The sequence below is a fragment of the Carcharhinus amblyrhynchos genome, chromosome 16, assembly GCF_965287045.1.
Source record: "Carcharhinus amblyrhynchos chromosome 16, sCarAmb.v2.hapA, whole genome shotgun sequence".
In the NCBI taxonomy this organism is placed as follows: domain Eukaryota; kingdom Metazoa; phylum Chordata; class Chondrichthyes; order Carcharhiniformes; family Carcharhinidae; genus Carcharhinus; species Carcharhinus amblyrhynchos.
Window position 1 is genome coordinate 16,054,224 of NC_137339.1, and position 23,003 is coordinate 16,077,226.

The 23,003-nt window shown below is 44.7% G+C and overlaps 1 protein-coding gene across 1 annotated transcript in view; it reads left to right on the top strand.

The window, feature by feature from the left end:
• The first annotated feature begins 3,410 nt into the window (after nt 1-3,410).
• Nucleotides 3,411-23,003, top strand: part of slco4a1 (solute carrier organic anion transporter family, member 4A1) — a 130,294-nt gene continuing 110,701 nt past the window's right edge. The window contains exon 1 of the mRNA XM_080204759.1: nt 3,411-3,513. The gene's annotated coding sequence lies outside the window, so the exon portion shown is untranslated. The remainder of the gene's footprint in view (nt 3,514-23,003) is intronic.

Sequence of the window (23,003 nt, forward strand, 5' to 3'; positions counted from 1 at the left end):
TTCTTGCTAATTTTCTTACTAAACATATTAACTATATTCTTAAATAAACTTTGTTTGATAAAAGCCCCCTGGTGGGTCATTTGAATCATACCTGAAGTGAACCATCTCATGCTTATCCAAGCCAAATTCAAGATGCAAAATTTACAATTCAAGCGAGCTTCATAAAACACTTTGGAGTTTCTAACCTGAACCATAACAAAGTGAAACCAGGAACCATGTAGAATATGTCACTGTTAGTTTAAAATATTTTCACTTGTACTTCTGTTATTTGTAGTACCTGTAAGGTTCAAGTCATTTGTATGTTTCTGTCTGGATATCGCACAGGGCAAGGTTCAAAGAATTAGAGCTGGAGTAAAGTACATCATACTGAAACCTGGACTTTTAACAGCCTTCATAAATTGAAGCAAAGAATACAAAAGCCAAAAAAGTTTTGTTAAACCTATATACAACAGCTTGACCCCACTGTGACTGGTTCCCAATTCTGGGCACCTAAAGGATGCAAGGGGGAAGGTTAACAGGGGCAAGGGTGGGATAAGGGGCCCCAGAAACAAGAGAAGCACAAGGACCCATGATTTCCTTCCCTGGCCCTATCTCAGAGAGCAAAAATCTGCCTCTCCCAGCTTTAAATATATCCTACAGTGGAGTATTCACAACCCTTTGGAGTAGTGAGTTGTGAAGATGCACAACCTTTCAGTGAAGCTGTTTCTCCTCTCTCCACACTTAAGGCTGTTGTTGATACAGCAGGTTGGGGAAACAACCTCTCGGTGCCCATCTCCTCAAGCCCCATTAGCAGTGTGAACTTTGATAATATGACAATTGGGTGTCATTGTATCAACTAGTATTTGGAGGGGTCATGGAAGTTCAGTATGTAGACCCGGGTCTGGTTTCTCTCCAGATTCCGTTTCGCACAGTAGTGCGTGAGCATTATTACGGACAATTTAGTCTGTAGTCGGCATTATTACGGACAATTTAATTTCAATGAGAAGAGGAAAAATAAATAGTTTTTATGCATGCAGCATCCTTGACTTAATTCAAAGATGGTTAAGTCGATTTGGTAACTTGGTAATGTTACACAGCTTGCTGCATGCGACTAAGCCAAATGAGAAATAAATGATCTTATCTTGCTGTTTTCTGCAAGGAAAGTGATGGCTCTTGCCAATGCCCATTTGCTTTTCACTTGGGAACATGGACAATCAAATTGAACTTTTACTTCTATTGAGCTTGTGAGCACAATAGATCCCAGTTACATTAAGGGGTTTGAAAGTGTCGGTTGGTGAGGGCAGGATCTGAAGAACCTGGTACTGGTACCAGCACAAGTTCTAATGACAGCTCAGCATGAATTTGGTCTTGCCAGAGTCCACATGCATACTTTTCATCAGCAACCATCATCATAAATGGGAAATGAGCTGGGGGAAAGCTAAGATTGATTGTAGCTCCTCCACTACTGCCTCTAAGTGCTACTAATTCAGCACTGATATTATTTTGAACTCTGGACCTTGGTCTGCGTGCCTCCATATAATGTTAATGTGGAGTATAATGTTAACAAGTGTGAGGTTATCCACTTTGGCAGAAATAATAGTCGGAGGGATTACTATTTAAAGGGCGAAAAGCTGCAGCGTGCTACGGTGCAGAGGGACCTGGAGGTCCTTGTGCACGAGTGGCAAAAACCCAGTCTGCAGATGCAGCAGGTGATCAAGAAGGCGAATGGAATGTTGGCCTTTATAGCGAGGGGGATAGAATATAAAAGTAGGGAGGTCTTGCTGCAACTGTACAGGGTACTGTGAGGCCACAGCTGGAGTACTGTGTGCAGTTTTTGTCGCCGCACTTGCGGAAGGATATATTGACCTTGGAGGGAGTGCAGAGAAGGTTCACTAGGCTGATACCGGAGATGAGGGGGTTAGCCAATGAAGAGAGACTAAATAGACTAGGCCTGTACTCGTTGGAGTTTAGAAGGCTGAGGGGGGATCTTATAGAGACGTATAAGATAATGAAGGGGATAGATAGGGTAGAGGTAGAGAGATTCTTCCTGCTCAGAAAGGACAGCAGGACTAGAGGGCACAACCTCAAGATGGGGGGGGTGCAGTTTAGATTGGAGTTGAGGAGGAACTTCTTCACTCAAAGGGTGGTGAATCTCTGGAATTCTCTGCCCGTTGAAGTGGTGGAGGCTACCTCACTGAATATATTTAAGTCACGGGTAGAGAGGTTTCTGATAGACAAGGGAATTAAGGGTTATGGGGAGAAAGCGGGAAAGTGGAACTGATCCACTTCAGATCAGCCATGATCTTATTGAATGGCGGGGCAGGCTCGAAGGGCTAAACTCCTGCTCCTATTTCTTATGTTCTTATGTTTATACTTCATCACTTATTATTCACATTTGTTAACTGAACCATCAGAGCCGTAACTTAAAATGCATTTTAGCAATGATTACATAGCAGAGTTTACTCGATAACTAACCATCCAGTGGTCTGTCGAGCAATATTATGATCTAAGACATTTGCAAGCAGTCTGTCATGTTGAAGAAATATAGGTGTTGGATTTTTCACTTGCTGCCAGGACTTTAAACTGACCTTGAAAATTACCTAAAGAGAAAATGCTGGAAAATCTCAGCAGATTTGACAGCATCTGTTTGGAGAGAAAAGAGCTGACGTTTCAAGTCCAGATAACCCTTTGTCAAAACTCCTGATATGATTTAGCTTTGACCAAGGACTCGAAAAGTCAGTTTTTTTCCCTCCTTACAAATGCTGCCAGACCTGCTGAGATTTTCCAGCATGTTCCCTTTTGGTTTCGGATTCCAGCATCTGCTTTAATCCACCGCTGGCAGTTTTGCCTTCCCCGTCACCCTCAGCCCAGCACATTATAAAAACGGAACAAAATCAGTGTCTTACACCCTGGTGGCAAGCTGAAAATTAACCAATATTTACAGAACCATTTGCAGTCTTTGGCTCGCAGTCTGCTGTTCTTCTGCTTGACAGAGAACGAACAATTATTTTTTACATTTTTCTTCCTACTGTGCTTGGAGCCTGGAGTTTGTATTGTCTGAGTGATTAACAATTGTGTGGAACACAAGAGTTCAAGATTGTCATATCAGAGATTTATTCCAATGTTATTACCTCTTGGTAGCAGAGACAATCCAGTTATGTAGCATGAGTTAGAACATATGAAGGGGTGTTGCTACTGGGCAAACTTGAAATAACTATTTCCAAGAGCCACTTATTTGAAATTCACCACGAGCAATTCCACGACAGATTTGATACCTTATCTAAGTTATTGAAGGAATATCAGATTATGTACTGGTTTACTTAACTTTTGAAGTGGTTGTACTATAAAAGCCATAGATGTGGGATCGAATATATTTGAACTTAAGAATTAACTTATCTACAAAAAAACTTTTGCAATCTTTTTTTTTTTAGGTACGATAATGCTGTTTTCAGAACTTGGCAATTGGAAAAGCAAACCTCAAGCCACTAGTTTCAAAGAATGTCTTGCATTATCCGGAGCTATTGGCAAGGCATAGTAAGTATAAATGTTTATCCTTGTCTCTCTCCAAGTGCTTAAACCATGGTGTAGATAATAAGCAGTTTCATAATTTGGATGTGACGTGTGTTGTCTGTTCAGCAAATTGGCTGATCTAGATGATGATATTTCTCTTGACATGATTGTTTAAATTGGACTTCATTATATTTGCGATGCCCATACGTTAAAATAATGTTTCAAAGGAATGGCTAACTTTTCCTAAATTAAACAACTATTCTGCATGTCTTATAAGAATTTAACACTTCATTTTCTAGTTGTATTCGCTCCCGATCTGGCATGTTGGCTTCCTAATGAATGAATCACATTTTCCACTGGGGAAATAATTTTATTTGTTTTCACATTCACTTGTTTTGCCTTAAAGAACACTTGGCTTTGCAACAACAATTGCATTTTTAAAATTATTTTATTAGTGTCACAAGTAGGCTTACATTAACACTGCAATGAAATTACTATGAAAATTCCCTAGCCACCACACTCTGACGCCTGTTTGGGTACACTGAGGGAGAATTTAGCATAGCCAATGCACCTAACCAGCACATCTTTCGGACTGTGGGAGGAAACCAGAGCACCCGGAGGAAACCCGTGCAGACACAGGGAGAATGTGTAGGTGCCGTACAGACGGTGACCCAAACCGGGAATCGAACCCGGGTCCCCAGCGCTGTGAGGCAGCAGTGCTAACCACTAGACCATAGTGCCACCCAGGCATTCTGTAATGCCTTTAAGGGTACTGCAAAGGGACATCAGAGCTGTTTGCTCAGGTGATCAGAGGTTTGGTCAAAGAGGTGAGTTTCAAGCAGAATCTCTAAGGACCAGAGAGAGGTGGAGAGGCTTAAGGAAGAAAATTCAGAGTGTGGGATCAAGGTGACAAAAGATAAGGTAATTCTGGAGCCTGGGTGGCACAGTGGCACAATGGTTAGCGCTGCTGCCTCACAGCACCAGGGACCTTAGGTGAATGTGTGGGGGTTGCACATTTTTCCTGTGTCTGTGTGGAATCCATAGATGTGCAGATTAGCTTGAATGGCCATACTAAATTGTCCCTCAGTGTCAGGGAGATTAGCGGGGTAAACACGTGAGATTACAGGGAAAGAACTGAGGTGGGACTGTTGCCGGTACAGGTTTGAGGGGCTGAATGACCTCCTTTTGCACTGAAGGAATTCTATGGGGAACACCAGTAAGGCAAGCTTGGCCATGAATCTTGGGTTCATGTTGCACTATCTGTAACCCCCATGACTTGCCTGGGTTTGCAAAACCTCACTTATTGTACTGTCTGGAGACAATACACATCTCTTTAACCTGTGCTTAATGCTCTTTCCACTCACATTGTTGGCCTCTTTAAGACTTGAATAGCAGGTTAGTGGTAAAGACTCGTATTCTAATCAGTAATCTGTAAACTGTCTGTGCTGTTATACGCTCTGTCTGAGGCCAGAACTCTCCATTCGCCTGACGAAGGGCGAAACCCCGAAAGCTTGTGATTTTACTATCAAATAAATCAGTTGGACTTAACCTGGTATTGTCAGATTTCTCACTGTGGCTATTAACTATCCAAACGATAATTGTGGAGACATTTTACATGAGCACTTGGATCACACTGGAATAGATCAATGCCAGAAAGAGTTGAGAGAAAATTAATCACTTGACAGGATATACAATGGAAGCCTTTGAAACCACGCAGCTGAATTACACAGGGGGATGTTGTAGAAATACTGTGATGCACAAACGGGAGAAACATGGAAGTGCTGATAGTTTAAGATACATTACATATAATGGATTCAAAGATCCATTGGCTACAACTCAAACAAGATAACTTGGAGATCGCCTTATTTGGGTTTGAAGTCAAGCAGAGCAGCTCAAAATGTCGGAAATTTGCTTTTCCAACAGGCAAAATGGAAAAAACAATAGCCAGCATTCTCCCCAAAAGATTCCAAGTCTCGAATTCATGTGAAAACAGGAGTGATTCAAGCTGTTTTTTTTTCCAGTGGAAGTTCAGAGAAGGATCTCCTACGCTCGGTGCATTGCAGAGGCCACCAACATGAATATCATTAAAAGCTAGGGGCCTATCCCCACTGGAGAGGCTGACATCAGTGCGCTGAGCGGACTACTGCACATGCAGCGATCTGTCAGTGCCTAGATCGACACGTGCACAGTGGCTCTGCCCTGATTGCATCCCAATCGCTGGCCAGCTCTGTGACCCCCCCTCCCCCCCTCCACCCCACAATATCAGCACTCCCTGCCACCAGCCCCCACCCCTCCCCAACTGCCACCCCGGGCTGATCAGTGTCCCACGGACATTTCCGGCACCCCCCCCCCCCAACCCCGGACAGTAACACCCCCCCTTGCCCCCAATCCCCACAGTGCTGATCCCCCTAGCAAGTTGACTGCCCTCCCCGCCCCAGTTTACCCCAGCCCCTCCCCCTGCCCAGCATGCCCTGATCCCCGACCTCCCTCCTTCCCCACACCAATTCCAATCAGAGTGGCAGCAGGAGCCCCACCCCCACTAACCGCCCTGCAAGCCCCACCCACATCAGGCCCCCCCCCTCAGCACTGCACCCTCATACGCCCTGCCCCACTGGCACTGCCCCATGTCCAATGGGCAGTGTCAAGGTGCCCCTTGGGCATTGGTGGCATTGTCCCTTGCGCAGTGCCAGGTGGCAAAAGCTGGCACTGCCAAGGCGCCAATGCGCAGGGGGCAACCCCGGCTACCTGACCCTCTGGGGGTCCCTGATTTCCCCACCTTTCACTCCAGTGGGGTCGGACAATTATTCCTCTTTAGTGCGGAGCTACTTTAAACCCTGTTGGAGTGAACCACTTCAATGGGGTGGGAGGGGGGGATACAGAGAGAGACTTCAGTCCCAGGTCCACTCCCTGCATTTAAATCATACTCAAATGACCCTTTATATGGCCTTTGCGCCTCCCTGCCAATTTCTGGCGCAGAGCAGACACTTCTAGAAATCTGGGAGATGCTAGTGAGGCACAGCAGGATGCGAGAGTCACCGTCATTTTGCTTCCTGTTTGCATCAATCAGTCCTCAAGAACTTTGGCCAGAATTATTTGATTTACGAGTCTTCTATACATCCGTAATGGAATTTCCCATTATAAAACATTTATGTACATGGGGTCAAATAGGTTAAGATTCACAAATGAAACGAAGGCTGTCATGAAACCGTTTAGTTATCTCGAAACAATTGATTTTATCGGCTACAGATGAGATATTGTTGCCTTCTTGTCTTCTTAATTGCGGTACGCAGCCCACAACTGTATGTGCTGCTGAATGACTGCATGTTCAGCAGGGGGACCAGATGCGTGTGTGGCTAACGCAAGCTACAGCTAGCCTGCACTTTCTCGAAGTGGCCTGAACCCCTGTGAACTGTGCGTTCTGGCTGTAAACATTGATCACAGAAGGAATGAGAGTACCAATGGAGCAACAGGTCAGTGAAGAGGCTCCGAGATTTTCTGATGCAGCGGTGCAGGCCCACGTCTAGATTCCCACTTGGGATCAGGAGGTCCTCCAGGGATATCTTAAGACGGGAATTGGAGCAGGTTATCATGGGAAGTCAATGCAAGGAATCTGACTCCAAACGCCCTGGCTACAATGTCATTAAAGCTTCATTGATGTCACATGAGTGGCCAATAAGGCAGTCAGTGCAACTTTAAATGCCATTTTCACAAATTGAACAATGTTCCCCTTTTCCGTCACTCACCCATCAACAATCTCTAGCTACTGGGATTCATGCTGAGCATTCAGGTGCTCCACCTTAGCCTCACACAAGCTTCACAGCCACCTCTCACAACTCTCAGATACCTCCAGCTTTCAGCTATTGCAGATACATCATCCAAGCACATTGCGACAAACTCACTGACATTATTCCATTTCTCTTGCAGCACAGGGTCACATACAATAGGAGGATTTCTGGAGACAGCCATGGCTGCATCTCCTGAGTAACTTGGAGGAGACGGTACAGATGAGAAAACCCAGGCTGATGGTATACTCTAGCTTTATGGCCTGTTTGCAAACCCCATCGGCTGGCGTTTTCCAGTCCCACCTGCTGACTGAAAGTTCCAGCCCAAAGTCAATGGACTTTTGGCTGGTCCGTCAAATAATTTTCCATTTCACCTGAGATGGTTCCTGCCGTTGACAAGACTGGAAAGTCCAGGCCCATTTACTCTTTCAGATATCTGAGACTTGACCTGATAAGTCAGCGGGCACAAGTGGGCTTCAACCAGATGAAAGGGGCTGGAATAGTGTAAGTGACAGCTCCTTGGGGGTGACACCACCAGATTAGCGGCAGATGACTCAGATGAAGACTTCTCTAGGGTGGGCTATCAGCCAAGATGCTTGGTGCATTGGCAGACGTGCCACTGTAAAGAAGCATTGCACAGTCCTGCTCCAACTTGGCAATAGGTTTTGTGCTGAGCTTGGAATCTATTCTTTCGAGTGTGTGGAAGCGGTGGCTAACTCCATGTAAGCATTTGTGCACCAAGCTATGCTACAATGGCTGGTGGCCACTGTCTGAGCTTGCACTGCTTGCAAAATCTCACTGACTATCCTGGCTGGAGACAATACACACCTCTTTAACCTACGCTTAACTCTCTCTCCACTCACGTTGCCTACACCTGTAAAAACTTGATTGCCTGTAAAGACTCGCATTTCAACCATTGTCTTGTAAATTAAGTCTGTGTCTATGTCTGTCCTGCTCGTGAACACAAATCTACACTCACCTGAAGAGGAAGCAACACTCCGAAAGCTTATGCTACGAAATAAAGCTGTTGGACTTTAATCTAGTGTTGTGAGACTTCTTACTGTGCCCACCCCAGTCCAACGTCGGCATCTCCACATCTTGCACTGCTGCACAGGCAGAGGTCATTCTATGCCTCAGCGCTGCCATTGAAGTTCAGACTGAGGTCATGGGATATGAGCTTGCTGCCATGCGGGTCCAGACTGCAGCCATTATAATTATAGGTAGCAGTGCACAAAAGGGCCCGTGGGTTCTCATTGTGGTCCATCAATCTGTACCTCAGCAGATTACAAGGATTGTTGGAGCTGACCTGGCCAGTTACCACTCTGTTGGTCTACAGTCAGTCATCAGTATTGTGATGCAAGGAGTCATCAACATCGCTATCAAGAGGTTCTAGATTTGCAAGAATCTGCTCACAGATGCTCAGTTTTGGTTGCAGCAGAGTCACTGATAAGACCGTAAGATATAGGACCTGAATTAGGTCATTTGCGAATCTGTTCTGCTATTCAATCATGGCTGATATTCCCATTCTCTGCCTTCTCCCCCTAAACCCTTGATTCCCTTATTGTTTAAGAACCTATCTATCTCTGTCTTGAAGACACTCAATGTTCCATAGATTCCACTCAGTTCCTGACCTCATTAAAACTTGGTTCTAACATGGACAAAAGGGCTGAAGTCCAAAGGTGAAGTGAGAGTGAATGCCCTTGACATCAAGGCAACATTTGACTGAGTGTGGCATCAAGGAATCTGAGCAAAACTGGAGTTAATGGGAATCTGAGGGAAAACTCTCCGCTGGTTGGAGTCATACTTGGCACAAAGGAAGATGATTGAGATTGTTGGAGGTCAATTATCTCAGATCCAGGATATCACTGCAGGAGTTCGTTAAGGTGGCACGGTGGCACAGCAGTTAGCACTGCTGCCTCACAGTGCCAGGGACCCGGGTTCAACTCCAGCATCGGGTCACTGTGTGGAGTTTGCACGTTCTCCCTATGTCTGTGTGGGTTCCCTGCGGGTGCTCCGGTTTCCTCCCACAGTCCAAAGATGTGCGAGTTAGGTTAATAGGCCATGCTAAATCGTCCCTTTGTGTCAGGGTAAATTAGCAAGGTAATTACATGGGATTACAGGGATAGGCCTGAGTGGGATTGATGTTGGTGCAGGCTCGATGGGCCGAACGGCCTCCTTCTGTCCTGTAGGGTCCCTATGATTCTATATAAATACTGTGGCTACAAGAACTGGTCAGAGGCTATTAATCCTGTGGAAAGGGTGGCACAGTAGCACAGTGGTTAGCACTGCTACTTCACAGTGCCAGAGACCCAGGTTTGATTCCCGGCATGGGTTGCTGTCTGTGTGGAGTTTGCACGTTCTCCTTGCGTCTGCGTGGATTTCCTCCGGGTGCTCCAGTTTCTTCCCACACACTGAAAGACATGCTGGTTAGGTGCATTGACCCAAACAAGGTGCCAGACTGTGGCAACTAGGGGAATGTCACAGTTACTTCATTACAGTGTTAATGTAAGCCTTACTTCTGACTAGTAAATAAACTTTAACTTTATATCTCACCTCCTAACTCCCCAAAATCTGTCCACCATCTACAAGGCACAAGTCAGGAATGTAATGAGATACTTTCTCTTGTCTGGATGAGTACAGCTCCAACAACATTCAAGCATTTCAACAGCACCTAGGACAAGGCAACCTGCTTGATTGGCACTCAATCCACAAACATTCATTTCCTTCACCGTCAACGCACACCAGCTACAAGATGTACTGCAGGAACTCACCACAGCTCCTTAGACAGCGTCTTCCAAACCCACAACGGCTATCACCGAGAAGGACAAGGGCAGCAGACACATGGAAACGCCATCACCTGGAGGATCCCCTCCAAGCCATGGCGCATGCTGATTGAAAATATATTGCTATTCCTTCACTGTTGCTGAATCGAAATCCTGGAACTCCCTCCCTAACAGCACTGTGGGTGCACCTACAGAGCATGGACTGGAGCGGTTCAAGAAAACAACTCACCATCACCTTCTTAACGGCAATATAAGGATGGGCAAAAATTGCTGGTTTTGATCGCAACATCCCCACTCCCATAAATGAATTTTAAGAAATACCTTCCGCTCTCTGCTGCCTGTGCTCCATTTCCCAGCTGTAGCCCAAGAGCGACAGCAACTAATGATAGCTGATTATGTACTCCGAGATCTTCATACTCCACTGAAATCTAGCATTGTTCCCTTCTGACCCCAACAGCTTGTGAGAGCTCCTCCGTAAACGAAGAACATGGTTCATCCACTAAGTTTGCAGCAACAAAAGAAAGTCAAAAGCACCTCTCTTGAAAGTCCCTTTTCTGATTTCATGATGATGGGGCTCCATTGAGCAGTGGAACGTGAATTCAGCTATCATTAGCTGTTGCTCCTCTTGGGCTGCAGCGCAAAAGGGAGATGGAGCACAGACAGCAGAGAGCAGGAAGAGGACAGTAAGAGGACGCCGGATATCCAAACTGGCAAGTTGGGCACCAGATCAGCATTAAACACATGAGTATTATCAACCCTGTCTCTCTTTCCAGCGTGTGGGTCGTTTGCCCAAGTAAGTCCCCTTCAAAGCACATCACACCATGTGGGCCAGTGCAGAATAGGCTGGAAGACAATTAGACACTATCATTAATCAAAGGTCTGAACAGCGCCAACACCATCAGTGCCATGGGAGCCCAATGTTGTAGCTTATGTGTGCCTGGTAAAAATACATGATTTTTAAACGTATACTTTCTGCGAAATTATAACACTTCTTTCTAAAGCTTACAGAAAATTCCCTTTTGATTTAATTCACCTGAGGAGTATTGATTGTAGTCTTCCAAGATAACAGAACACTCAAATTGTTGTCCTGTTAATTAGCTAATTACTCAGTATTATGTATAGAGTGGCACTGAAGCTCAAATGTTAGTGTAGAAAATGCATGAGGCAGCTGGCATTAAACTGGGATTGGAATTTGCTCTGATGTTTCCTTCAAAGAGTTCACTTTGGAGGCTTTGAGAATGTTTTGGTGCTAAAATGCATTTTCGCTCTTGGCAGAGGAGTACAAGAATTTTCATCTGACACGGAGCAAAGAAAAACAACTGAATGTGGGCCACGTGGCTGCATTGGTTTTCTCCAGTAGAATTTTTCAATGTATTTAGAGTTAGTGAACACAGGGATATGGGTGATCTACCTTTTAGTTTATATTAACTATAACATTGTTTATAGATTTTCTAAAGCAACATTCCTGTTTTAATGCAAACTATGTGTTGGGACTGTTTCAGCGGTCTTTCCATCCGTGACTTTTCCTAAATTAGAATCTTTCATTTCTGTTTCTGCTTGTTCCAGTACAGAATGTGTGAGAGAATGTGTGTGTAAGAGAGAAAGAGAGAGGAGAGAGAGAGTGTGTGTGAGAGAGAGAGAGAGGAGAGAGTGTGTGTGTGAGAAAGAGAGAGAGAGGAGAGAGAATGTGTGTGTGTGTGAGAGAGAGAGAGTGTGTGTGTGTGTGTGAGAGAGGAGCGAGTGTGTGTGTGTGAGAGAGGAGCGAGTGTGTGTGTGAGAGGAGCAAGCGTGTGTGTGTGTGAGAGAGAGTGTGTGTGTGTGTGAGAGAGTGTGTGTGTGTGTGTGAGAGAGTGTGTGTGTGTGTGTGAGAGAGAGTGTGTGTGTGTGAGAGAGAGTGTGTGTGTGTGAGAGAGAGTGTGTGTGTGTGAGAGAGAGTGTGTGTGTGTGAGAGAGAGTGTGTGTGTGTGAGAGAGAGAGGAGCGAGTGTGTGTGAGAGAGAGAGGAGCGAGTGTGTGTGAGAGAGAGAGGAGCGAGTGTGTGTGCGAGAGAGAGGAACGAGTGTGTGTGTGAGAGAGAGAGAGTGTGTGTGTGTGTGTGAGAGAGTGTGTGTGTGAGAGAGAGGAGCGAGTGTGTGTGTATGTGTGAGAGAGAGAGTGTGTGTGAGAGAGAGAGTGTGTGTGTGTGAGAGAGAGAGGAAAGACTGTGTATGTGTGTGTGAGAGAGAGAGGAGAGAGAGAGTATGTGTGTGAGAGAGAGAGGAGAGAGTGTGTGTGTGTGTGAGAGAGAGAGGAGAGAGTGTGTGTGTGTGTGAGAGAGAGAGGAGAGAGAGTGTGTGTGTGTGAGAGAGAGAGGAGAGAGAGTGTGTGTGAGAGAAAGAGGAGAGAGACTGTGTGAGAGAGTGTGTGTGTGTGTGTGTGTGTGTGTGTGTGTGTGTGAGAGAGAGGAGAGTGTGTGTGAGAGAAAGAGGAGAGAGACTGTGTGAGAGAGAGAGCATGAGAGAGAGAGCGTGTGTGTGTGTGTGTGAGAGAGAGGAGAGAGAGTGTGTGTGCGTGAGCGAGAGGAGAGAGAGTTTGTGTGTGAGAGAGAAGAGCGAGAGTATGTGTGTGTGTGAGAGAGAGGAGAGAGAATGTGTGTGAGAGAGAGAGTGTGTGTGCGTGAGAGAGAGGAGAGAGACAGTTTGTGCGTGAGAGAGAGGAGAGAGACAGTGTGTGCGTGAGAGAGAGGAGAGAGACAGTGTGTGTGTGAGAGAGAGGAGAGAGACAGTGTGTGCGTGAGAGAGAGAAGAGAGACAGTGTGTGTGTGAGAGAGAAGAGAGACAGTGTGTGTGTGAGAGAGAAGAGAGACAGTGTGTGTGTGAGAGAGAGGAGAGAGACAGTGTGTGTGTGAGAGAGAGGAGAGAGTGTGTGTGCGTGAGAGAGAGAAGAGAGACAGTGTGTGCGTGAGAGAGAGAAGAGAGACAGTGTGTGTGTGAGAGAGAGAGACAGTGTGTGTGTGAGAGAGAGAAGAGAGACAGTGTGTGCGTGAGAGAGAGAAGAGAGACAGTGTGTGTGTGAGAGAGAAGAGAGACAGTGTGTGCATGAGAGAGAGAAGAGAGACAGTGTGTGTGTGAAAGTGTGTGTAAGAGGGAGGAGAGAGAATGTGTGTGTGTGTGAGAGAGAGAGAGAGAGTGTGTGTGCGTGAGAGAGAGGAGAGAGAGTGTGTGTGCGTGAGAGAGAGGAGAGAGAGTGTGTGTGCGTGAGAGAGAGGAGAGAGTTTGTGCGTGAGAGAGAGGAGAGAGACAGTTTGTGCGTGAGAGAGAGGAGAGAGACAGTTTGTGCGTGAGAGAGAGAAGAGAGACAGTGTGTGTGTGTGAGAGAGAAGAGAGACAGTGTGTGTGTGAGAGAGAAGAGAGACAGTGTGTGTGTGAGAGAGAGGAGAGAGACAGTGTGTGTGTGAGAGAGAGGAGAGAGTGTGTGTGCGTGAGAGAGAGAAGAGAGACAGTGTGTGCGTGAGAGAGAGAAGAGAGACATTGTGTGCGTGAGAGAGAGAAGAGAGACAGTGTGTGTGTGAGAGAGAGAGACAGTGTGTGTGAGAGAGAGAAGAGAGACATTGTGTGCGTGAGAGAGAGAAGAGAGACAGTGTGTGTGTGTGAGAAAGAGAGACAGTGTGTGCATGAGAGAGAGAAGAGAGACAGTGTGTGTGTGAAAGTGTGTGTAAGAGAGAGGAGAGAGAATGTGTGTGTGTGAGAGAGAGTGTGTGTGCGTGAGAGAGAGGAGAGACAGTTTGTGCGTGAGAGAGAGAAGAGAGACAGTGTGTGCGTGAGAGAGAGAAGAGAGACAGTGTGTGTGTGAGAGAGAGAAGAGAGACAGTGTGTGCGAGAGAGAGAGAAGAGAGACAGTGTGTGTGTGAGAGAGAGGAGAGGGTGTGTGTGTGAAAGTGTGTGTAAGAGAGAGGAGAGAGAATGTGTGTGCCTGGGAGAGAGTGTGTGAGAGAGAGAGGAGAGTGTGTGTGTGTTCCAGAGACTTGAACATTTTCAAACCATCCTTATTAATTATTCAGCAACTGAAGCAGGTTCTGTGAAATTGATTGTTAGCTGCAAATGGAAAGTTTTTGAGTTTCAAATTCTTACGAAGTTTTTTACTTTGATGCAGAAATGATAACCTGCTCTCCAGGGGCTGGGTTTTTAATGACTGCTTCAGAAGCTTCGATGCTGGGTCCATATTGGGGGTGTTGGACGCACAATTGCTGAAGGAAGCCCTCCAGCATTGTTTCTGGTCTGTGGGCGGCACAGTAGCACAGTGGTTAGCATTGATGCTTCATAGTGCCAGGGATCCAGGTTTGATTCCTGGCTTAGGTGACTGTCTGTGTGGAGTTTGCATATTCTCCCTGTGTCTGCATGAGTTTTCCTCTGGGCGCTTGGGTTTCCTCACGCAGTCCAAAAATATGGACTGGAATTCTCCCATCCCGCCCGCCACTGGAATTTTGGACAATGTGAAACACCATTGACAGCCGGATGGGAACTTCCAGGTTTTAGACCTGTGCGGCTGGAGAATTCTGTCCATGGTTGATTGGCTGTGCTAAGTTGCCCTTAGTTTCCAAAGATGTGTAGGTTAGGTATATTGGCCATGTAAATGACAGGGTTATGGAGATAGGGGGAGGAGAGGGTCTTTGTGGGATACTATTTGAAGAGTCGATGCAGGCTTGACAGGCTGGAGGGCCTCGGTCTACACTATAGAGGAGGCCGCCATACTTGTCAACAGGCCATCGACACTGCCAGCCCAATCAGAGCACCAGAAACTCGGGAGCTTCGGCAGGCCACCCAGGAGGGATGGCTGTTGTTGAGGCAGGTTGGATATCTGACAATGTTTCAACATTGAGACATCCTCTGAAAAGTTGATCAAGGAAATAAACTGTGGCCATAGCTGCCAGAGCATCATTGGAGAGGGGGGAGGGGCCCTTTCTGAGGGTGGTCTGTGGTTGTGGCAGTGACCCTCACAGGCTGGAAAATGCCACAGCCATACCCACCAGCCTCCAGCTCCAATCTCAGATGTTCGGAACCTAGAAATTACCAGACCAAAAAACAGCAAGTGGCATCTCTATCATCCTGATAATCCTGTGCTGTAATGGTGATGCAGTTTTTCACTTATTGTATCCATCAGTCTCTATCAATTGGTCTACAATAGACTCCAACATTAGGTATGAGAGCCTACCCAATATCAGGAAGAGTTAGGAACTGTGGGTTTGATATTATCTGTTTTCTTCAAACTCGCATGTCATGTCTCAAATTACACATGCCACATCCCAAGAGCATTATTTGACAGAAATCCTTCTCAGTTGAACTTTAATCAATCAATACAATCTTCCTAGAGAACCTGTTCTATCGATTTCCAACTGACTGAAACCATTTTCCTGCAGATTAAAAGTTAACGCCTATGCCTGTCCTCTGGTTGTGATGTTCTGAACATGGTGGAACAGCTTGTTATCGTCCAACTTTATCCCATCTCTTTAAGATCTGAAAACAAAACTGTTAATGCATTTTAACTGGTTTCTTTTCCCAGTGGAAATATGCAGAGTTTACATAATTGTTCATCATAGTTCAAGTCCAGCTTCTCCTTGAGTTGAAGTCCAGAAACAAGATGATGAATTATTTTAAAGGGGTACATAAGTTTTGCAGAACTATTTGGAACCATTTTTTGTCTTTGCTGTGAAATGTGTTGATAAGTTATGAGTAAAAAACATTACGGCGATCAGTCTTTCAAGCCATTTGAAAGGTCAACTCAGAAAATTGACGTGATCTTGCGAAACCAACAAAGGCTGAATAGACTGGGTTTGTACTCGTTGGAATTTAGGAGGATGAGGGGGGATCTTATAGAGACGTATAAGATAATGAAGGGGATGGATAGGGTAGAGGTAGAGAGATTCTTCCCGCTCAGAAAGGACAGCAGGACTGGAGGGCACAGCCTCAAGATAAGGGGGGGCAGTTTAGAATGGAGTTGAGGAGGAACTTCTTCACTCAAAGAGTGATGAATCTCTGGAATTCTCTGCCCGTTGATGTGGTAGAGGCTACCTCGCTAAATATATTTAAGACACGGGTGGATAGGTTTTTGGTAGGCAAGGGAATTAAGGGTTATGGGGAGAAAGCGGGAAAGTGGAACTGAGCCACTTCAGATCAGCCATGATCTTATTGAGTGGCGGGGCAGGCTCGAAGGGCTAGATGGCCTACTCCTGCTTCTATTTCTTATGTTCTTATGAACAAGCCTACTTACTAAGACCCTCAGAGCTTCACCACACCAACAATATGGTTTCATTGAACCACCGCCATCAGTTAATTTAGTAATAGAACAAAAACGGAAAAATGTTGGAACATCTCAGCAGGTCTGACATCATCTGTGGAGAGAGAATAGAGCTAACGTTTTGAGTCTAGATGACCCTTCGTCAGAGCTAGACTCGAAAGATTGGCTCGACTCTCTCTCTTCACAGATGCTGTCAGACCAGCTGAGATTTTCCAGCATTTTATTGTTTTTGTTTCAGATGCCAGCATCAGCAGTATTTTGTGTTTGATTTAGTAATAGATTCTGACTGTAAGTCTTCTCAGAAATTGAGGACAGAACAATCAAACTGCTATCCTTTCCAATTGATGACATTTACATAAAAGCAAGTAACAAATAAAATGCTTCTGTAGGTTATAATAGTATCCATGCTGTGATCTATGTGGGGTAGTAATTTCCATTGGGCTTAGCTTGCACAAGCCTTCCTTTCTTGGTATATTTATTAGCCTCGCTGTGATTTTTGTTTTACAAAATGAGTTTCTTTTATTTATTTTTATTATTGTCACAAGTAGGCTTACATTATTACTGCAATGAAGCTACTGTGAAAATCCCCTAGTTGCCTGTTAAGGTACACTGAGAATTTAGCATGGCCAATACAACAACCGGCACGTCTTTCTGACTGTGGGAGGAAACTGGAGTATCCAGAGGAAACCCACGCAGACAAAGGGAGAATGTGCAAACTCCGTACAGTGACTCAAGACAGCAACAAAACCCAGGTCCCTGGCACTGCGAGACAGCAGTGCTAACCACTGTGCCACTGTGCTGCCCTGAGGAATATTTGAAATTATGAAGTGTTTCCTTCGCTAAGTTGTTGAGTCAAAATCCTGGAACTCTCAGCACTCTGTGTGTGTGTGTGTGTGTGTGTGTGTGTGTGTGTGTGTGTGTGTGTGTGTGTGTGTGTGTGTGTGTGTGTGTGTGTGTGTACATTTCAGGGACTGCAGCAGTTCAAGAAGGCAGCTCACAACCGCTTTCTCGAGGGCAATTAGGGATGGCAAAAATGCTGGCCGAGCCAGCGAAGCCCACATTCCGTAACTGAATAAAAGATATTCGATAGCTTTTGAGCAGATGACGGTTGCACATGTTAATTTGAAGACATATATATATTAGTTTCATTGCGGGTTCTAATTGAGATGTAAACTTATGTGTGAAGCCACATCCTGCTTGAGATTCCCATTTTTACTGAAGATCCTAACAGGAATTTGAAAGTGCACCCACAATCTTCATGAACAGAATCAATAGCTTGCAGGAAAAATCATTACCTTTTGGCAGCAATGGTCAAGTTTGTTTTTAAAGTGAACTTCCAAGTGTTTTTTTTAAGTTCCAGTGATTTTGCTATCAAGTTTTCACTGTGCTTAAGGGGAAAGTACCATTACTGAGAAAAATATCAGGATTCACTCTGCATTTTAAATAGGGATACATATGAGAAACGAATCATTTCCTTTGCATTTCCACACAGGATTTTAGGTTAGAAAACAAAACACATTTCCCTGAATTTCAATACTAGTTTTAACCAGTTTCTAAAAGTAATAATGAATCATTTAACACACTCATAGTCTCCTGGTTGCTTTTACCACTGAAAGTGTCACATTTCACGATTGAACACAGTTGCTGCATTTTAACATTTATTTGTGAACCTGTCTTGATGAATGGGATTTTCCTTAGTTGCGTTGCCTGTTCCAAACCATGTTATTTTTTAATTCAGGATCCCCACCCTATTGCAACACATAAAACTTTCCGTTAAAAACTGCTTAAATGTAGTTGGTTTCATTGTCCCATAAATAATATGAATGTTGGCTCTAGTTTTTTGAGGTGTTACAATTTGAGTCATTTAGAACCACACAGGGTAGATGCAGGAAGGAAGTTCCCATTGGCTAGGGTGTTCGGAACCAGAAGTCATCACCTAAGGATACATGGTAAACAGTTTAGGACTGAGATGAGGAGAAATTTCTTTACGCAGAGAATGGGAAGGCTGTGAAATTCACTACACAGAAAGTGGTTGAGGCAACAACATTGTGAGCAGGAGTTTATGGCCTCCCTTGACCCAAAACTGTAAAATCCCAACCACACTTCACAGATTTTCCCATTGATTTTGGTTTCATTTATTATTGTCACATGTATTAACAGACAGTGAAAAGTATTGTTTCTTGCGCACGATACAAACAGAGAGAAGGAAACAAGAGAGTGCAGAATGTAGTGTTACAGTCATGACTAGGGTGCCGAGAAAGATCAACTTAATGCAAGGTAAGTCCATTCAAACGTGTGACAGCAGCAGGGAAGAAGCTGTTCTTGAGTTGGTTGGTACGTGACCTCAGATTTTTGTATCTTTTTCCCGATGGAAGAAGGTGGAAGAGAGAATGTCCGGGGTGCGTGGGGTCCTTAATTATGCTGGCTGCTTTGCCAAGGCAGCGGAGAAGTGTGGACAGGGTCAATGGACGGGAGGCTGTTTCGCATGATGGATTGGGCTACATTCACGACCTTTTGTAGTTCCTTGTGGCCTTGGGTAGAGCAGGAGCCATATCAAGCTGTGATACAGCCAGAAAGAATGCTTTCTATGGTGCATTTGTAGAAGTTAAAAAGGGTCATAACTGACATGCCAAATTTCCTCAGTCTTCTGAGAAGTAGAGGTGTTGTTCGGCCCTCACCTGCTCCAATCCCTGTGGCAGGCAGGGCAGTAAAAATACATCCAGTAGGTTCACAAGAAGGAGTTAGATATAACTCTTGGAGTGATGGGGATCAAAGAATATGACGAGATCAGGCTGTTGAGCTGGATGATCAGCCATGTTGACAGTGAATGATAGAACAGGCTCAAAGGGCTGAATGGCCTACACCTGCTCCTATTTTCAGTTTCTTAGCAGATTCAATGTGGTCAACTAAAAGAAGACAATACACTTGCCTTCACGTATATCATTCAAGTACTGGGGACATGCAATCCTTTTTGCTCGGTGCCTTAAAGTGCTTTAGTTAATGAAATAAGTTTGACGTGGAGCTACTGATGCTTTCTAGGCAAGTACCGCACCAAATCTTTGCACAGCAAGATTTCACACCAGCAAATGAGTCGAAGGGTCGGTGAATCTGTCTTTGGCAGTGCTTGAGGGATAATTATTGCCCCAGATGCTGAAAGGACTCACTACTCCTCCAGTAGTGTTATTGGAGTTTTCATCTTATCCCATAAACGAAGCTTCCAAGAAATGTTTCTTCTGAAAGATAACACCACTGACAATGCAGTACTATCTTCAAAGTCAGCAGATTTCTGTTGCGGCGCCTTGTTATTGCACAGTTGTGTCACCATGGAGTTACATATACTCTCCAACTATTAACCTCACAGAATACCAAATGTTAAAATTGGATCCGATTTTACAGCTAAAACAGATCTTGTAATATGCAATTAAATTGAAATATGTGGCATAAACATTAATTAATAACTAATAGTAAAATTTGTGAAATATTGCAATTGAAGTCAATAAAGGCCTTCTGATACACGACGCAATAAAATTGAGTGAATATTTATGGACATAGGAGTGAAGGAACAAGAGCATATCACCTGCAGGGACTTGGGGCAGATAGAGGAATATCAAAAGGAGAAATTGAAACCCTGGATGTGGATCTTTGGTGAAGGCAGAACTTGGATCTCCTCGATCGGTGCTAAAACCTAAGTCACCATGGTGCTGTTATTTCTCTGTCATAGATGGATCACTGAGGTGAAGGGCCCAATTGTTGATTCTTTACCCAACTTCGTACTGGCCCAGTATGGCTCAATAAGCCCAGTCACTGGGCAGCACGGTGGCACAATGGTTAGCACTGTTGCCTACAGCACCAGGGACCCGGTTCAATTCCCGGTTTGGGTCACTTTCTGTTTGGAGTCTGCACGTTCTCCCTGTGTCTGCATAGGTTTCCTCTGGGCATTCCAGTTTCCTTCCACAGTCCAAAAAGATATGTTGGTTATGTGCATTGGCCATGCTAAATTCTCCCTCAGTATACCCAGATAGGCACCAGAGTGTGGTCATTAGGGGACTTTCACAGTAATTTCATTGCAGTGTTGATGTAAGCCTACTAATATATAAACTCTAATGTCTAAGTGGCAAGAAAGGAATTTTATTGCTTTAGCCCTGAATGTAGCAAGGGCACAAAATGTACTCTTACTGGGGAATTAAATGCCCATCACCTATATTGAGTTCGTAGCAATATTACTGACTTGCGTTGGCCAAGTTTGAAGCGCATGTCTGTCGCACAGGGCCTGCATGAAGTTCGTGAAAGAATCAACAATCGGGGCCCTTGACCTCACTCATTCCCCAGTGGCAGAGAAAGGGCTCTATATTAAGGAGATAACCACGGGAATAAGATTTAAAGTCAGCTTGCAGAAAGCCAGGCATCTGAACTAATCAGAAGGTGGGTGACTCCTTATTGTGGACCTGTGAAGCAGTTGTCAGTTTGTGTGGCTGGGTACCTGAATAGTGAAACTGGTATGCCTGTGGTGATCAAAGGTTCTGGAGTACTGAAAGGAGAGATTGAAACTCTGGAAGTGGATCCTTGGTGGAGGCATCCGAAAGAAAACATTGTTTGGAAGAAGATTCTGAAATGTGTTCTTTGAGAACAGAGGTTGGAAACCCTCATGTGAAAGATAGGGTTCCAGTGAAACCAATTGGCTCACAGTGACAAGTATCAGAGGGTGGGGAGAAGGGGTGGAATTAATGAGAAATCCACAGAAATTGTATTGGCTGGCATCTGTCACTTGGTTTCAGAGTGTGGGGTGCCTGATTATATTTTGCCTATTGGCTTACATGGACTGTGTACTTCTGAGAACACTAGAGTATCAGATTTTGTAGCTTGTGGTTTCCATACATGGCTGTTTATATATGTAAGGGTATAATTGGGATGAGGGAATGGTGTTTGACAGTTAATATTTTCTTATTTAATAAATGTTTTATTTTCTTGTTAAATGTTCATCAGCAGTCCTGTGATTCTGTCTATGCATGTATCTAAAGAAAAAATAGAAGTTTGGATCTACCGAGCATGGTTCCATGCCGGGATCTGATTTGCCTAGCAATAACGTCCACAGGGATTGTAATAATGGAGGAACAATTAAAATCAGGGGTGTTCAAGAAGCCAGAATTGAATGAGCGCAGCTATCGGCACAAGGGTGACACAGTGGTTAGCACCATCGCCTCACAGCACCAGGGACCCGGCTTTAAATCTGGCCTTGGTCACTGTCTGTGTGGAGTTTGCGTATTATCCCCCTATCTGAATGGGTTTCCTCCAATGTTCCGGTTTCCTCTCACGCTCCAAAGGTGTGTGGGTTAGGTTTATTAGTCATGCTAAAATTGCCCCTTAGTGCCAGGGGGGTTAGCAGGGTAAATACCTGGGGTTATATGGATGGGGCCTGGGTGAGATTGTTGTTGCTGCAGGTTTAATGGGCTGAATGGCGCAGTTAGGATTCTGAGATTCCATTTCAGAGGATTACAGGGCTGGAGAAGATGACAGAGCTTGTGCGAGGGAGGTGAGACCATGGAGGGATTTGGAAAACAGGGATGGGGGTTTTAAAATCAGTTGCTGCACTGGGAGCCATTGTAGGTCAGTAACCACAGGACTGGTAGGTGATGGGAATTTAGTGTGAGAAAGGATATTATGAGCAGATGCATTTAACCATTCTCTGCTTTTGTAATAAGTAGTTTGCAGTTTGCGGCTCCTGTTAACTTGTCTTCTCCTGTAGTTTTTGTTTGCAGGGTCCTTATTTGACGGTTTGTTCTCAGCTGAAATTCAAAACTTCAGTGACATGGGATCTATTTAAAGCAGCCATTGCTACTTATGTAAATCTGTGCCTCACTATTATCTAGTAAGTGAACATGCAATCAAGGCTTTGAAATTGTAAAAAAAAGTCTAAACCAAAAGTATAGTCACTTAACATGAAATATTCCCATTTTAGTTCACAGAAACTACATTGAGTTGAGGTGCACAGTGCAAATTGCTTGGAGTCATACACTCCAACTGGCAGCTCTTCATTCCCTTACCCTGCAGTATAAGTATCTCCCACTTTCTGTGCCTTTTAGCTTCGACAAAGGGTCATCTGGACTCGAACGTCAGTTCTTTTCCCTCCTAGCAGATGCTGCCAGACCTGCTGAGATTTTCCAGCATTTTCTCTTTTGGCTTCAGGTTCCAGCATCTGCAGTAATTTGCTTTAATTTTAGCTGTTTTCTAAGGTTTCGGAAAAATGCCCATCAAATTTCTTTGTGATGCTTTTAGGTTTTAACTCAAATCTGTACATGGAAATAAGGGAAGGCCATTTAGCCACTTGAGCTTGTTCCATTATTCAATGAGATAATAGCTGATGCGGGACCTAGCTTGTATGGTGCCACAGTGGTTAGCACTGCTGTCTCACAGCGTCAGGACCCGGGTTCAATTCCCGGCTTGGGTGACTGTCTGTGTGAACTTAGAAATGTACCTTCTTCCCAAGACTCTTATTAACGCTGAATGTCTGGATGACAGATTTCCTTCCCTAAAGGGATATCAGTAAACCCGATGGGTTTTTATGATTGTTGACAGTCGTTTCACGGTCATCATTTTATTTTTAATTGTGTTCAAATTTCATCATCTGCTGTGGTGGGATTCGAACCCCAGGTCCCCAGAGAATTACCCTGAGTCTCTGG